Source organism: Cervus canadensis, chromosome 8 (genome assembly GCF_019320065.1).
Source record: "Cervus canadensis isolate Bull #8, Minnesota chromosome 8, ASM1932006v1, whole genome shotgun sequence".
In the NCBI taxonomy this organism is placed as follows: Eukaryota; Metazoa; Chordata; class Mammalia; order Artiodactyla; family Cervidae; genus Cervus; species Cervus canadensis.
In genome coordinates this window covers 3,844,810-3,860,184 of record NC_057393.1, presented here as the reverse complement: position 1 = coordinate 3,860,184, position 15,375 = coordinate 3,844,810, and positions in this window count along the sequence as shown.

Below are 15,375 nucleotides of genomic sequence, written 5' to 3'. Positions count from 1 at the left end.
ATTGATGATGTCACTGTGTCTCCCAGAAAAATCACTGGCCAACGACTAGTGTTTGGCTTTGGGACACCAGGGAGAAATCAATGACATCCCATTTGCTCATTCAGTGGTCCTTCTTACCTGAAAGAAATGATCCTATTTCGGAGAAGCAGTAGGCTTCAGACCACAAGGAGTTTTCCCACACCAGGTTGGCATGACTTTCTCAAAAGACAGCACGATGTTGCAGCTGGAAATTGAGGGTGTGGCCAGGAAATCTGCATTTTTCTGAAGCATCACAGGTATCTCTGATGTGCAGCCAGAGTTTCTGACCATGGTCCACAGGGCCGCGTTACAGCACTTTCTACAAATGCTTTGCAACCTTCTCAAGGGTGCATTGGACGCCCAATGGGTGACCCTCTTTGGGTGAGGATGAGGAGTAAGTGGAGCTAAGTCCAGAGCAGAAAGGAAAAGAAGTAATTAAAATCCAAGTGGATCCTGAGTTGTAGGAGGAAACAGAGTGACTGCTTCTATCTCCAGGCTGCATGAGCCTTGACTGGGAGAGGCAGGAGCTGGACTCTGGCTGAGTGAAGTACTGATTCCCTGGAGGAGAAGTGGCCCCAGTGCCCTGGGCCTTCATGCTTGACTAGCCTGCCAGCTCCCTCCCCAGGGCTGGAGGACAGAACCAGCAGAGGGGAGGCGGCCCAGAGGACACGGGGCTCTGTGCTCACCTTGCTTCTGCAGGCAGTGGACCCTTGAGCAGAAAACGGGGGGACTTCTGCAGCTGCTGGATCACTAAGGGAAGGGAGGGCATTTGGGAAGATGCTCTGGAGATGCGCCCCTGCTCCCAGAACACATCCAATCTCCCCACCACGCGTGGAAGCCCACCTCACCTTCCTGGGTCAGGCCCCGACCTGATCTGCTGACCTCTGTGGCTCCTCAGACATGCTGGCTGTGTTTTCTTACCTTCAGCCATCCGGAGGCACTGCCCAATTGCTCTTCCTCCAGGACCCTGCTCCCCCCACCCCCATCCTCCAGACACGCCAATCTCCAGACTAACATTGTGCAGCTTCAGATTCCAGCTTCAAAGTCAACTTCCTGGGAAACCCTTTCTTGAGCCCAGGCACCTGGATCTCAGACACACGGAGCTAGGGTCCTGGGTCCAGCCCAGCGCCCCCAGACATATGTGCTTGAATGTCCAGAGAGCAGCCGTTTCCAGAAGAAGGTGGGACCAGAGAGAGGGCAGTGGGGAAACTGAGGCCACGAGTTTGTGAGTAGCGGAAGCAGTTACATCATAAGGGTCTCACACGGTGGACACTCCTACATCCACAGTCTTGGTTTTACAAGAGCCTGCACGGAGCTCAGGCTTGTCCTGCAGGGTTGATGACCCCCCAGTGCTGGACCTCAGAGGCTGAGACCCACCCAGAAGGAATGAGGGATCAGGCTGAGTCAGACAGGCTGCCGGGGCTGGGTGGTAAGGATCAGGGTGCACGAGGGGCCCCTAAGCGGGAGAGGCGGGCCGCCGTGGACGGCACAGTTAGCACCTGCCAGCTCCTCTCCTAGAGAAACTCCTCCAAAGGCTAGCGGGGCTGACGGTAGAGCAGGAAGAGGAAGAGGAACTTGGAGCCAGGGAGGAGGCGGCATCCACTGTCTAGGTGGCCTCGTCTGGTTCCTCAGACAGGCTGGCTGTGTTTTCTTACCTTCAGCCATCCGGAGGCACTGCCCAATTGCTCTTCCTCCAGGACCCTGCTCCCCCCACCCCCATCCTCCAGACACGCCAATCTCCAGACTAACATTGTGCAGCTTCAGATTCCAGCTTCAAAGTCAACGTCCTGGGAAACCCTTTCTTGAGCCCAGGCACCTGGATCTCAGACACACGGAGCTAGGGTCCTGGGTCCAGCCCAGCGCCCCCAGACATATGTGCTTGAATGTCCAGAGAGCAGCCGTTTCCAGAAGAAGGTGGGACCAGAGAGAGGGCAGTGGGGAAACTGAGGCCACGAGTTTGTGAGTAGCGGAAGCAGTTACATCATAAGGGTCTCACACGGTGGACACTCCTACATCCACAGTCTTGGTTTTACAAGAGCCTGCACGGAGCTCAGGCTTGTCCTGCAGGGTTGATGACCCCCCAGTGCTGGACCTCAGAGGCTGAGACCCACCCAGAAGGAATGAGGGATCAGGCTGAGTCAGACAGACTGCCGGGGCTGGGCGGTAAGGATCAGGGTGCACGAGGGGCCCCTAAGCGGGAGAGGCGGGCCGCCGTGGACGGCACAGTTAGCACCCGCCAGCTCCTCTCCTAGAGAAACTCCTCCAAAGGCTAGCGGGGCTGACGGTAGAGCAGGAAGAGGAAGAGGAACTTGGAGCCAGGGAGGAGGCGGCATCCACTGTCTAGGTGGCCTCGTCTGGTTCCTCAGACAGGCTGGGTGGGTCTGCAGCAAAGGCCAGGGTGGGGGGGGTCGGGAGGGGCTGGCAGCTTTTATGCATCAGGCAGATGTGAGGTTGTGGGGTCCCCTCTTCAAGGACAGCCCGAATCTGGAGAAATACCGCCCCAGAATGGAACAATTTTAAGGACGATTAAATCCAGAATGTAAGCCACCACCCAGGTTGCTTCCACCGCCCCCCCCTTGCATTGTGTGGGGAGGAGCCGGCATCCTCCAGCAAGGGTCTGCGGGCTTCTGCCACAGGGCTCCGCCAACGCGCAGGCCCACCCACCCAGAAGGGCGGTCCCTGTCCCCCCCGGACACAAGCAGCAGCCCACCCTTCCACCATGTCACCATGCCTGCACCCCTCTCACCAGGACAGGGCAGCAAAGTCAGCTTTGTTCGGAGAAGTGCTATGACTATAGCTGCAAGGCAGGAGATCTGGGTTCGATCCCTGGGTGGGGAAGATCCCCTGAAGGAGGAAACGGCAACCCACTCCAGTATTCTTGCCTGGAAAATATCCATGAACCGAGGAGCCTCGTAGGCTACAGTCCATGGGGGTGGCAAAGAGTCAGACATGACTGAGCAACTTCACCTTTTCTTTCTTTACCGGCTGAGCCACAACGGAAGCCCCTCTTTCTTTCTGTGACTAAGGCAGCATACTTTTGTGGGTAACGGATAACCAGGACTTGGAAAGGGGCGCCGTGATGACCCCCGTGCGGCTAGTGCTGCTCTGACTCCCACGCGGTGCCAGGACAAACCATATTCCCGTTTTGTGGGTCAGAAAATAGAGGGCTTGGATCTCGGCTGTGTGGCCAGAGGCACAGCGCGGCGGCCTGGGGGCCTGTCTGACGGCAGGAGCCGCAGCCCAGGGCCCCTGTGTCACAGTTACTGAGCAGCCGGGTTGGTCTCAGGGAGCTCTTGGCCTTTCTGGAAGGACCTGACCAGATTCCATCGGAAGGTTGGAAGGACAGAGGAGCCGTGGCTGGGTCTGGCTCCAGGGTGCCCCCCAACAGGCCCCACGGGGCCCACAGCCCTGACAGTCCCCGGATGCTCTGGGGTCCCCCATCCCCCACACCATCCTGAGGCCCCACGGCCACCGCGGGCTGCTCCCCGTCGCTGGGAACCACCTCTCCTTGAGCCTGGATTTCCCCTGCTACATGGACAAGACACTCAGATGGGCTGAAGCCCTGCCCGCTCCCAGCTGCCACCCGCCTTCCGTCAGGCTGTCAGACCTGAGCGAGAGGCGACCCAACCATGACCACGAACCTGCAGCCTCCCAGGCGCCTCTGCATCTCCGGAGCCCAGGCCTCTGTGTGGATGGGCCTTTCGGGCTGCGGCTCATCTCAAGGGAAGGCCCACGGGTCTGGGGTTGCCTGTGCCTGGAAGGGGCATCTCACCTGCCGGCAGAGTCCGGGGCCAGACAATGGACCCACAGTCAGGCTCATGTGGAAACCTGTGCGCGCGAGCGTGTGTGTGTGTGTGCGCGTGTGTGCGTGTGTGTGTGTGTGTGTGTGTGTACATGTGTGCGTGTGTGTGAGACCACCTCACAGGCCCCCAGGGCACAGCTGGGCTTTGCCTTCGAAGACACAAGCAAGTAGCAAGGGGACGCCTGGGCCCATCCCCTCCTGCAAGGCCAGAGTGAGTGAGGCCCCCCGGCTGCCCCTCACACCTAAGGGCAGGGTGCGAGAGGCCTTTCCAGGCACTGGTTTCTGCCTTGGGGTCTCTTCTGAGAAAGATACCCATGAGGAGGTCCAGCTGGAATGGCCTCGCTTCGGCAGACATCCTGGGGGAAGCAGGGAGCCGCATACTGTCAAGCATGGGGCGTGGGAGGTCCTGGGTCCACAGGCTCAGCGGCTCCCCAGGCCACTCCCACAGTCTGAGTGCAGCTTCCAGGCCGTTCACAGCACGGAGCCTTCTTTCAAACGGCTGTATCTCTCAGGGACGGCAAAGGGATCTCGCCTCCCGGCAGGTGCCATCACTGAGAGGAGTCCCCGGAGCCGCAGGCAACTCTGCGCCGCCCTGCGCTCTGCTGGGGGCCGCGTCCCCAGGTCGGGTCGGAAGGCGCACCCCAGACCAGAGAGCTGAGTGCGGGGAAGAGAGTCCGTGCCCGGGAGGGTGGGCGCACAGCCCTCGGGGGAGGGATGACTTCCTGCTGTCCTGGGACGGGAATCAGGGTGGTGGCTCTGAACTGGCTGAGGGGTTGACGGGGCACAGCTGCTGTGCCCAGCCGGGTCCTTTGGAAGGAACGTCGGCGTGAGCTGGACTCCACGGGCTCACAGAAGACCCTGCTTTGGACTTGGGCTCCGGCATCGGGGCAGGGGCCTGGGAGGTGGGCTGTTGCAGCGATTCTCATCGCTCGCCCGAGAGGTTGTGGAAGTCTCGGGCATAGTTTGTTAAATTTGCAAATGCCCTCTGGGAACCGTCGGGATGAAAGGTCTATAAACGTAATGTCCAGATTACGAGAGGAGTAATGGCTGATGTTCCATTCACCTTGCACCTGCTGACCTCAGCCTCTGGGGAGGGTGGGGGTGGGAAGGGAGGTCTGCTGGGCAGGCACAGCCTTCACCCCTGAGGCAGGGACCCAGGTGGGGGCTGCAGGGATGCCGCTCCCACCGGGGTCCCCCATCACCACGTGCAGAGGGGACCCACTGATGGAGAGAAAGGACTGAGGCAGGAGAGCTGAACAAGGCCCTCCAGAAATTCTGGATTTGCCAAGAAAGGTTCTAGCCAGGCCTCACATTGTCCAGAAATTCAGGAATTAATCGTCAGTAAGCTTCTCTCCTGTTTGATCACTTTCAGTTTGCCTTGATTCATGGGCCTAACATTCCAGGTTCCTATGCAATATTGCTCTTTACAGCATCGGACCTTGCTTCCATGACCAGTCACATCCACACCTGGGTGTTGTTTTTGCTTTGGCTCCATCTCTTCATTCTTTCTGGAGTTATTTCTCCACTGATCTCCAGTAGCATATTGGACACCTACCGACCTGGGGAGTTCAACTTTCAGTGTCCTATCTTTTTGCCTTTTCATACTGTTCATGGGGTTCTCAAGGCAGGAGTACTGAAGCGGTTTGCCATTCCCTACACACACACGGAAGCCCTCCCTTCCCACTGTGAAGCTTTCTAAGCTGACACTCGCACCGAGTCGAGGAAGCAGCGCGGTCCACTTTGCCGCAGGAACGAACACCCCTTGAAGAGCCTTTGCTGGAGCTGCCAGATTTCCCATGAGTCATCAGATTCTCCACGGGTCCAGACAGGCGGGCCCGGGACGGGATGTTTCAGGATGTAGGGTCTCCTGGTCATGCTTCCCACCTCCTTCCCCAGCCCACACTGAGAGGGCTTTGCAGGGGAGCCCGTGAGGCAGATAATTGGTGGAGGGAAAATGTGAAAACTTCACCCGAGCAATTTACCCTTGCAAGGCCGGGGAACGTCCGAGCTGTGTGAGCGAATGCTTTTCCAACTAAGCAGAAAATTTGTTAAGTTGCCGAACATCCTTGACTATGCAGCGCTTCTATAAAATATGCATATCAGCAGAGATGTTTTCCCTGACAACGTTCTGGGAAATTACATTAAATTTCAGATTTATCCCCTGCCTCCCCACGTCGCCCACAGAAACTGGCACCAACAGCCCTGTTAAGTGGAGGCAAAGCCTTGGTACCGCTGCCTTCACGAGAGCTGGGGATCAAATATTTTTTCACAGTTTTATGTGGATAGTTTCATGAAAATTGATCAGGTCTAAAAAGTCACCATCCAAACGAAGCTAAGGTTAAAGATAATTTATACACGGTATTCCTAATTTTATTCCGAGCGCTTTTATTACTAGGCAGGCCTTTATGACTTTAAAGAAAATGTCAGTGGCGGCAAATGACATTGTACTGAATAATCTCGTTATGAGGGAAAGACATTTAAAACTATTCCACGGCAGCCGCAGTGCTGGGTTCTGCTGAACGCACACTTTTCCTCCACACGGCTCTCCAAAATACCTTTCTGCAGTTTCCAAGCCTTTCCATGACCATTAGTGTAGCTCTCACAGGTAGCTATCTATCTTCTCCCCCCAGACCTTTTTATTTCCCCTGGATTCTTCCTGTAGGTTGAAGGTGTTTTTTTTTTGTTTTTTTTTTAGGTCTCATTTTTCTGTCCATCAGCAGGAAACTGAAACCAAAGCTGGTTGTGAATCTGATTCCAAACGCAGTCTGAGTCCTGCAGGAGACAGACAGACAGACATCTCCTCGGGGGCAGGCCGAGTGTCAGAGCGGTCACCCCACACTGCTCCGCTGGCCTCCTGGGGACCAGCTCAGCATCCGTCCGTGTCTGAACGTCCATCCTTCCAGAGGCAGCCGGGCTGGTTCCACCCTGCAGGGCCCGCGCTCTCCTGTAATAACTGAAGTTCCTCATCTGACTGATAAGAGAAACATGCCCTTGACTGAACTTTGCACAGAAAAGTCAGTAAAAGGGCTGCTTCCCAGCCAAGCAGAAGGCTGGGGTCGTCACACCTGAGAGCCGCGGTCTCTGCCTCTGTCCTGGCGTTCAGACCCGGCATCGTCGCGGAGGCTGCGGGTGTGACTATGGCACCCGGGCTCTGGGGCTCGTCCCAGGACACCCCATGCACCCAGCTTCGCGCTGGCAGGAAGCACTTAACCTACCGGTTGGCTTCTCCGGGGCGGCCGTCCCTCCGCCTGGTCACCCGTGTTACCTGTGTGCAGCCACATCGGACGCGAGCACCCTGAGTGGGGTCTCATGACCTCAGACAAAACCCTTCTGTAGAGTCAGCCAAGTGAGTGAGTGAAGTCATTCAGTCGTGTCCGACTCTTTGTGACCCCATGGACTGCAGCCTACCAGGCTCCTCTGTCCGTGGAATTTTCCAGGCAAGAGTACTGGAGTGAGTTGCCATTTTCCTCTCCAGGGAATCTTCCCGACCCAGGGATTGAACCCAGGACTCCCGCATCGCAGGCAGATGCTTTATCATCTGGGAAGACGCTTTGTCATTGTCCCTGGCCACAAGGGAAGCCCAAGTCACCTAAAGGTCATCACAAAATGAAGAGCACCCACAGCCCCCACGCCTTCCTACTCACACTGACCCTGGCCTGTTTCATCCTGAGCACCCTTCTCCAGGCGATGCTGTTACTGAGTCTCACAGACAGGGCAGGGGGCGGGCCTGGAGGGCTCCAGGGCTGGGCTGTCTGATGCCAGGCCCGCCTCCTCCTGCGGGGAGTCAGGCTAATGACAAGCCGCTCAGGGCCCCTCGGAGGAGCAGGGGTCACGCATAGGCGGTGGGCTCCGAGCTGAGCCCGCCATGAGAGCAGTGAGTCAGGGGCTCAGCCGGCACTCCTCCGGCAGCGGGCCTGACTGTGTCACCGACAGCCGTCACCACGGGGGAGGCGAGGGGACAGCCCCGTGTGATTACCCCGCCTGCAGCCCCGCCGTCTGAGCCGCCACGTCACCCCTGCCCGCAGAGGCCAGCGCCGCTGTCTCTTGGCCAAGTCACGGCCACTTCCGTCTCAGCGTCTCTTCTGTGAGTCCCCCAGCATTCCATCTTTACAGAAGGGGAGCCCGTGATGATGCAGAGCTCTGGACATCAGAGAACCTGTAAGGAGCTCACACCTAGCCACCACCCCTCACATACACACCCACCACACATTCCGCACACACATTCTACACAATCACAGGTCACAGACACTCTACAGAATCCACAGGTCACAAACACACATATACACTCACACACTCACCCACTATACACATCACACACACACACTCTACACAATACACACGTCACACACACATACACACACACACTCACCCTGGGATGGCTGGTGCAGAAGCTTCTATCAGAAAAGTCTAAAGCTTAATTTCAGCAAGTCTATGTATATACATTTTTTTAAATTTTATATTGGAGTGTAGCTGATTAACAATGTCGTGTTAGTTTCAGGAATACAGCAAAGTGATTCAGTTATACACAAGCATGTGTCAATTCTTTTTCAAATTCTTCTCCTATTTAGGTTGTTCCTAAATGGGAGCAGAGTTCCCTGGGCTATACAGGTCTTGCATGCATGCTCAGTCACTTCAGTCACGTCCAACTCTTTGAGATGCCAAGGACTGTAGCCTGCCAGGCTCCTCTGTCCATAAGATTCTCTAGGCAAGAATACTGGAGAGGGTTGCCATGCTTTTCTCCAAAGAATCTTCTTGCCTCAGGGATTGAACACACATCTCCTGCATCTCCTGCATTTCAGGTGGCTTCTTTACCGACTGAACCACCTGGGAAGCCTACTATACGTATTTTTTAAGTGAAAGCAATACAGAATTTTTAAAGCTTTATTCATATATGAAAAGCAAAAGTCGCTCAGTCACATCTAACTCTTTGCAACCCCATGGAATTCTCCAGGCCAGAATACCGGAGTGAGTAGCCATTCCCTTCTCCAGGGGATCTTCCCAACCCAGGGATCCAACCCAGCTCTCCCGCATTACAGGCAGATTCTTAACCTTCTGAGCCACCAGGGATATTATTCATATATAGCTGATCTACAAAATTTCTCACACTTAACATATTCATCTTGGTGAATTTGCTTTCCTTAAATCAGTTCATTTCATGTTTTCATGTGGGGGAAGGCAGGCAGGGTTTGGTCCAGGCAGAAGATTCCAAGGTTCTGAGTGGAGGCTGTGGCTCTGGTCTCCCTACCGGCCAGATTCACCCTGGGGTGCACCCTGTTGGGGACCCTTGTGCTGGAATGGGTGGAACCCTGCTCTAGATCTGCTAGGCCTCTCAGCGGAGGGCAGCAGGCTGAGGGGGTGTGCCCTGCCGGTACCCCGGTGTTCAGCTGGAAGCTAGTTTCTAGTAAATGCCAACAGTGTGTCCCTGGCTGAGCAGGAGCCGCAGGCCTGCCCAGCAGAGCGCTGTGGCTCCTGCTTGGGAAAGCACAGGTTTTCTTAGGAAAACCACACACTGGTTGTTAATTTCCCCTTCCTTGAGAAAGCGGAAGATCAATTAGAGGCAGAAAGTGATTCCACTAGAGCTGTTCTCCCGGATTTATTCCGTAGGCTTCCTCCCTCCGTCCCCAGCTGGCTCAGACAGAAATGGGTTTTGCTTCATCAGAGCTGTGCTGTGAAGTCCCTATTAGACTATCGATCGCTTCCATGAGGCTGAGTCTTCAACGTATCTGCAGATGCCATGCAGGCCAGCAAAGACTTGGAACTTCAAGCCGAATAGAAAGGGAAGGAAATGAACTGATCCTTCAGAACCTGGCAGGAAATTTGAATTGAAATCCCTTTCTGGAGGGGGCCCTGGGAGCAAGCTCTGAAAAACCACCCAGCCCGGTTGGATTCTCCTGGTATCCTGCCTGACTCAGTCTGGTTCCCCCTGGTCTGTCCTCAGCGTCTCCTTCCACAGGGGGCCCCAAGAACAGCCCCCACTGGGCCCTGGGCTGTACTTCCCTCCTCTGTCCAGCTGAGAAGTGGAGGGGGGAGGGTCTGGTTCTTCTCGATCAGGGGGCTTCCTTCTACCCTCCTCCACTGATGAGAAGGGTCCTCAGACCAAGGATGCCATCAAGGAAGAAGCGTCCCCTCTACAGGGAAGAAGTGGAGACACGCTCAGCCCACGTGACCCAGTGGCTTCTCAGAGTCACTCGCGCTTGGGGCAATTCGTGAGGGGGTGGGGAAGCCTGGCTGGCATCTCTATCTCCAAAGCAAGGGCCCTCCGATGAGGCTGGAGCCCTCAGCCAGTGGTGCCACCCTGCTCCTTAGGGATGCAGGGCCCACGATGACACCAAGAGTGTGCCTTCTTCCAAGGGAGCCACTGAGCCCTGAGTGTCTGAGCTGCAAGGAGGGAGCGTACTGCAAGGAGGGAGCGTACATTTATTAAATAGCACATGAGCAGCAGCAGCTTCACAAACAGGGGCTTATTTAGAGGAGTTTTGTAAGGACAGGTTTCCTCCTATTTAACTCAGGAGAAAAACAGACTTGGGAAGAGCATTTAGTAAGAAAGTCAAAGTGCCATGGCTGCCAAGTGGCGGAGGCAGGAGGGAAGCCCGGCCTGGGGACACTGAGGATCCCCAGCTGAGCGTCCTGCCGGGAAGCCATGGATGACGACAGGCAGACAAATGACATCATCGTAGGTCCTCCACCCTTCACTCTAGTCCCCAGCAGAGCCCTGCACCCAGGAACTCAAGAAACAAACCCTTCTCCAGGGTCTAGGTCAAGACTCTGGACCAGCGGGTACCAGATAGGGATGACCAGCTGAAGACGACGGGCAGCCGCTTTGCCGGATAGGACGCGGGGGGCCCAGCAGCCTGCAGGCCAGCCTCACCTGAGGACTCCCTGGAGGCTTCCAGAGGCCTGGTCCTAAACAAGGTCAGTGTTCTCTTCTGCGCCGGAGAGATCTGGAATTATTTTATTGGGTTCTGCAGAGAGGCAGAGGGGGTATGTGAATGACTTGTCATGTCGGTGAAGAATGCTTTAATCAACATCTATTCATTTTATCCAAAGGGCTGGAAAGCTGGGCATACCTTGGGCCATTGTCCAGAAGGAAGCTCTACATCACAAAATGTTAGGCTCTGAGATAGTTCAGAACTTGCTTACGGCAACCAAGCAACCAAATGCATCAGGAAAGAGGCTTCAGCCAGGCAGGCCCCACCGCATCCACTGTTGGGAGCCCCGAGTCAGGGTGTTTACTACACAGAACAGGGCGATGTCTTAGGGGAAGACCAGCTCACAAGGTCAAGGCCATCCTCAAACTGCCTTCACAGAATTCAGTAGAATTGCAATGCTGGGAGGAGGGGCTTCCCTGGTGGCTCAGTGGTAAAGAATCCACCTGCCAGTGCAGGAGATGCAGGTTTGGCCCCTGGGTCGGGAAGATCTCCTGGAAAAGGAGATGGCAACCCACTCCAGTATTCTTGCCTGGGAAATCCCATGGACAGAGGAGCCTGGCGGGCTACCGAGCATGGGGTCGCAAAGAGTCAGACGTGACTGAGCGATTGAACAACACTAGGCATTAATTCACTTGCCATTGGCCCCCTGGCACAGGACGACCTGCCAAGTGGGGGCTCCTCGGTAGAATGAGTGGGAGATAGCTGCACAGTGGCAGGGGGCCCTTTCTTGTAGCCCCTTCATTCTTCCATGTGAGAGCATGCAGCTCTCCAAGAGCGGAGCATAGTACCAAGTTTGAGGACAAAAGTTTCCAAGTCTGCATGGCAACAATGCTTCTTCTCCACAGGGACCCCATGAACAAGCTCACAGAAGAAATTCAACCCACTGACAAAGGAAGCTGCACCAAACAAGGCTCAAAGGGGAAGGGCAGGACTTTTCTCACCCAAGCATCAACTCATCACCAAACTAGAAATGCCTATTATGCACTAAAGAGCTATGCTTCATCATTAAATTAATAAAATGTTTATTTCCTTTAAAGTTATAAAAATGAATAACCACTAAATGTACTAAGTTATCCTCCATTAGGTCTGAGGTGAGGATTATTTCATATTATTAAAACAATTTAATAATATTTATTTTCTTGGGGCTCTAAAATCACTGTGGGTAGTGACTGCAGCCATGAAATTAAAAGAGGCTTGCTCCTTGGAAGAAAAGCTATGACAAACCCAGACAGTGTATTTTAAAGCAGAGGCATGACTTTGCTGACAAAGGTCGGTAGAGTCAAAGCTATGGTTTTTCCAATAGTCATGTACGGATGTGAGCGTTGAACCATAAAGAAGGTTGAGCACTGAAGAATTGATGCTTTCAAACTTTGGTGCTGTGGAAGACTCTTGAGAGTCCGTTGGAGAGCAAGGAGATCAAACCAATCACTCCTAAAGGAAATCAACCTCGAATATTCATTGGAAGGACTGATACTGAAGCTGAAGCTCCAATCTTTTGGCCACCTGATGCAAAGAGCTGACTCATTGGAAAAGACCCTGATGCTGGGAAAGATTGAGGGCAGGAGGAGAAGGAGGTGACAGAGGACAGGTTGGCTGGATGGCATCACCAATTCAATGGATATGAGTTTGAGCAAACTCTAGGAGATAGTGACAGACAGGGAAGCCTGGCGTGCCACAGTCCATGGAGTCTCAAAGAGCCAGACACAACTGAACAACTGAACAACAGCAGCAGTTAAAACAATTGGGGAAACCTGACCAAAGCCTCAGTATTTGGTCTCTTACATCAGTGTTAAATTTCCCCAGTGAGATACAGGACTGTGTTTGCGTCCTTGCTTTTAGGAGGTGTGTGCTCCGGTATTTGGGATGAAGTGACATGATATACACCACTTTGCAGGATTCAGAAAGTACACATGCGTGCACACACATGAAGATGTGGCCCCAGGGGAAGGATGGACAAAGCTCTTTGTTCTCTTCTTTAAAGCTGTCTGCTACCTTGACATTTTCTTAGGTGAAGATTGGAGGGAAGTTGCACGGTTCAGAACTGGACTTGAGAAGGAAGGGTTCAGAGTAGAGGCCACCCATGGGCAGCAGCCATATTGAAGGGTTTTGTCCTTTCAAAGGAAACTTCAGATGGCCGTGTCCCTGTTCTAACAACAGACAAAGTATCCTGGGACGCCCACGTCCCATGCCAACCGAGCTTCATCACAGCAGAGACCATTCCTGGGGAGCTGAGCAGGAGGCCCTGGTTCTCGTGACCGTCAACAGCAGTTTGACACGAGGGTGCCCGGTGGCCTTGGGTGGGGGGCATATGGAGTTTGACTCTTGGGGTCATACCACCGATGTCCAACTGCAGCAGAACTTTTCAACATCCCAAGACCACTCCAACTCTAAGTTTTGTTTTTAAGTTATTAGTGATTCAGCTTTGAAAAATGCCTACTAACCATAACCTTCCATATTCTGGACTAAATCTTATTTAATTCAGAGCAGTGATGGCAGATTTGGTGTTTTGAAGAGGAGATAATAGCTATTATATCTTATACTTGCTTGACTGATAACCCTAAGGACATTTTTAAGCTGATAAGACTGCATATGGCTATTCTGATACATCTTAGAACCTGTGTTTGCTACTTTAAGTTTTAATTCTATTTTGTGGCAGAATTGTAACCTAATTTTCTTATCTTGTATTCCTGGATCACAAGAAGAAATAAATGGGGAATGTGCTTTAGAGATTTGAAAACTTAAAAGTATTCTTGCAACATGCTCAGCAAGGGGTTCGGTAAAAAGAGAACCCAGAGAACGACGTTGGAGCAGACAAAAGAAGCCAGCTGAAGTCTAGGGCATGAGACACTCAGGCGTGCGCTAACCTTGGGGAGTGCCCACGTCTAGGAAGCCAGCCTGAAGTGACCAAGGCAGTGGGGTATGTGCAACCTCTGTAGTCTCAAAGCCATCCATGCCCCCCAGCCCCACTTGAATTCCCAGGCGGGCCTGTCCAAATAGTGATGGACGCATTGTCCCTGGAAAATGGAGGTGCTGGGATCCAGGTAATTCCCACACCATCCAGGACAAGCAGGCAGCCCAGCCCTCCGCCCCGGCCAGCCCCATGGTCCACAGCGTGGGCACCCAGAGCTCTGTCCCGCTGATGCCTCACTCTGAACCTGGCACCTGCTCAGGAGGCCTGTGTCCCCCTCTCTGCCCGCACACAATCTGGGTCTGTCTCCTCTTCCTCGGCTTCCTGGCTTCCTGCCCCCTTCCCGCCCCCTTCACTCTCCTTCTCCAAGCTCCTCCCCCAGCTGCCACACGTCCCCGCTGCATCTCAGGTTAGAAACAGGCTCTCACTTCTTCACACGCCTGCTGCCATGACCCAAGCCCTTAGCAACAGTGATGCAGGAGGTTCAGCCCTTGGGGGTCCGTTGGAGGAGGAACAGAGCCTCCTGCTCAGAGATGCGAGAGAAGGGAGGTGTGGAGTCTCTTTAATGCCTCCGGTTCAATTCTGGAAACACTTCTTGTTCAGTTGGATCAGCTCGGATCAGGAACGTGAGACATGCCTAGATTTCACCGTGCATCTCTCAGATGCTTCTGGTTTTACCTGGGGAAAACTAAGGTTTTTGAGTGAGGGATACTTGAAGGGTTTCCCACCTGAGAAACTGCAAAAGAAATAGAATCTTTGCATCTTCAGGCTGCTTTGCATTTTGGTAGAATAAGTGCAAATAGAACTACTATAATGCATGGGGTTTGGTTACAAAAATACAAAGGAGTTTTGTTGTTTCTTGAATACTGAAACCCTCACAAAAATCCGTGGAAGGAACTTTTGTTGGGGCATTGATGTATTCAAACTCTACTAATTTTTAAAATTTCCTCTGTAAGAAACTCTCTCGGTTTTGCATGGCCTTTCCCCCCAATAATTCATGAAGCATCTTCTTTCAGGAGGCAGAGATCCTATTTACTGTGTTCCTTTAGACTCATCAGAAATACTGACTGACTAATGAGTGAAGCAGCTTCGGGTAAAACATCTCTATTAAATTCTCTTGGCCCTTTTAAGATCAAAAACAGAAGAAGAAGAAACTTTTTCTTCCTCTAAATGCAAATCTCCCCTGCAACACTGTACCTAATCTACTACAACTAATTAATCTGCTGGAGCTGATGAAATGTTACCTCCACATTTTTCGTTCCTTGTATACAATTATTGTAACAGCGGTGAATAAATCAATATTCCCAATCCAACTGTAAAAAACAATCAAGAAAAGCAGTGCTTCTCAGGGAAAAAAAAACACCAAATAATATTTATTAACTCTGTCTCAATCCACAACAGAACCAAATACCGTTCAGGCATTTTCTGCAAGTGTAATAAGCAAACTCAGATACATGATGAAGGTGGCACATGCCAATAATTTCACCATTTTACACTGCAGAGTAATTGAAGGATTTAATGAGAAACAAACCAATAAAAATAAATAGACCATGTTAGAGGAGGAGAAACTGATCTGAAATGGAAGTTGCTCCATTGTGAGTTTAGGGGGGTTTTGCATGGTTTGACCAAGGGAAATAAACAATACCAGGACAACTAGCTCCCATCCATTTTTTCAAAGAGACAAAAAAAAAAAAAAAAAAAATTTTGTTTCTCTGGAT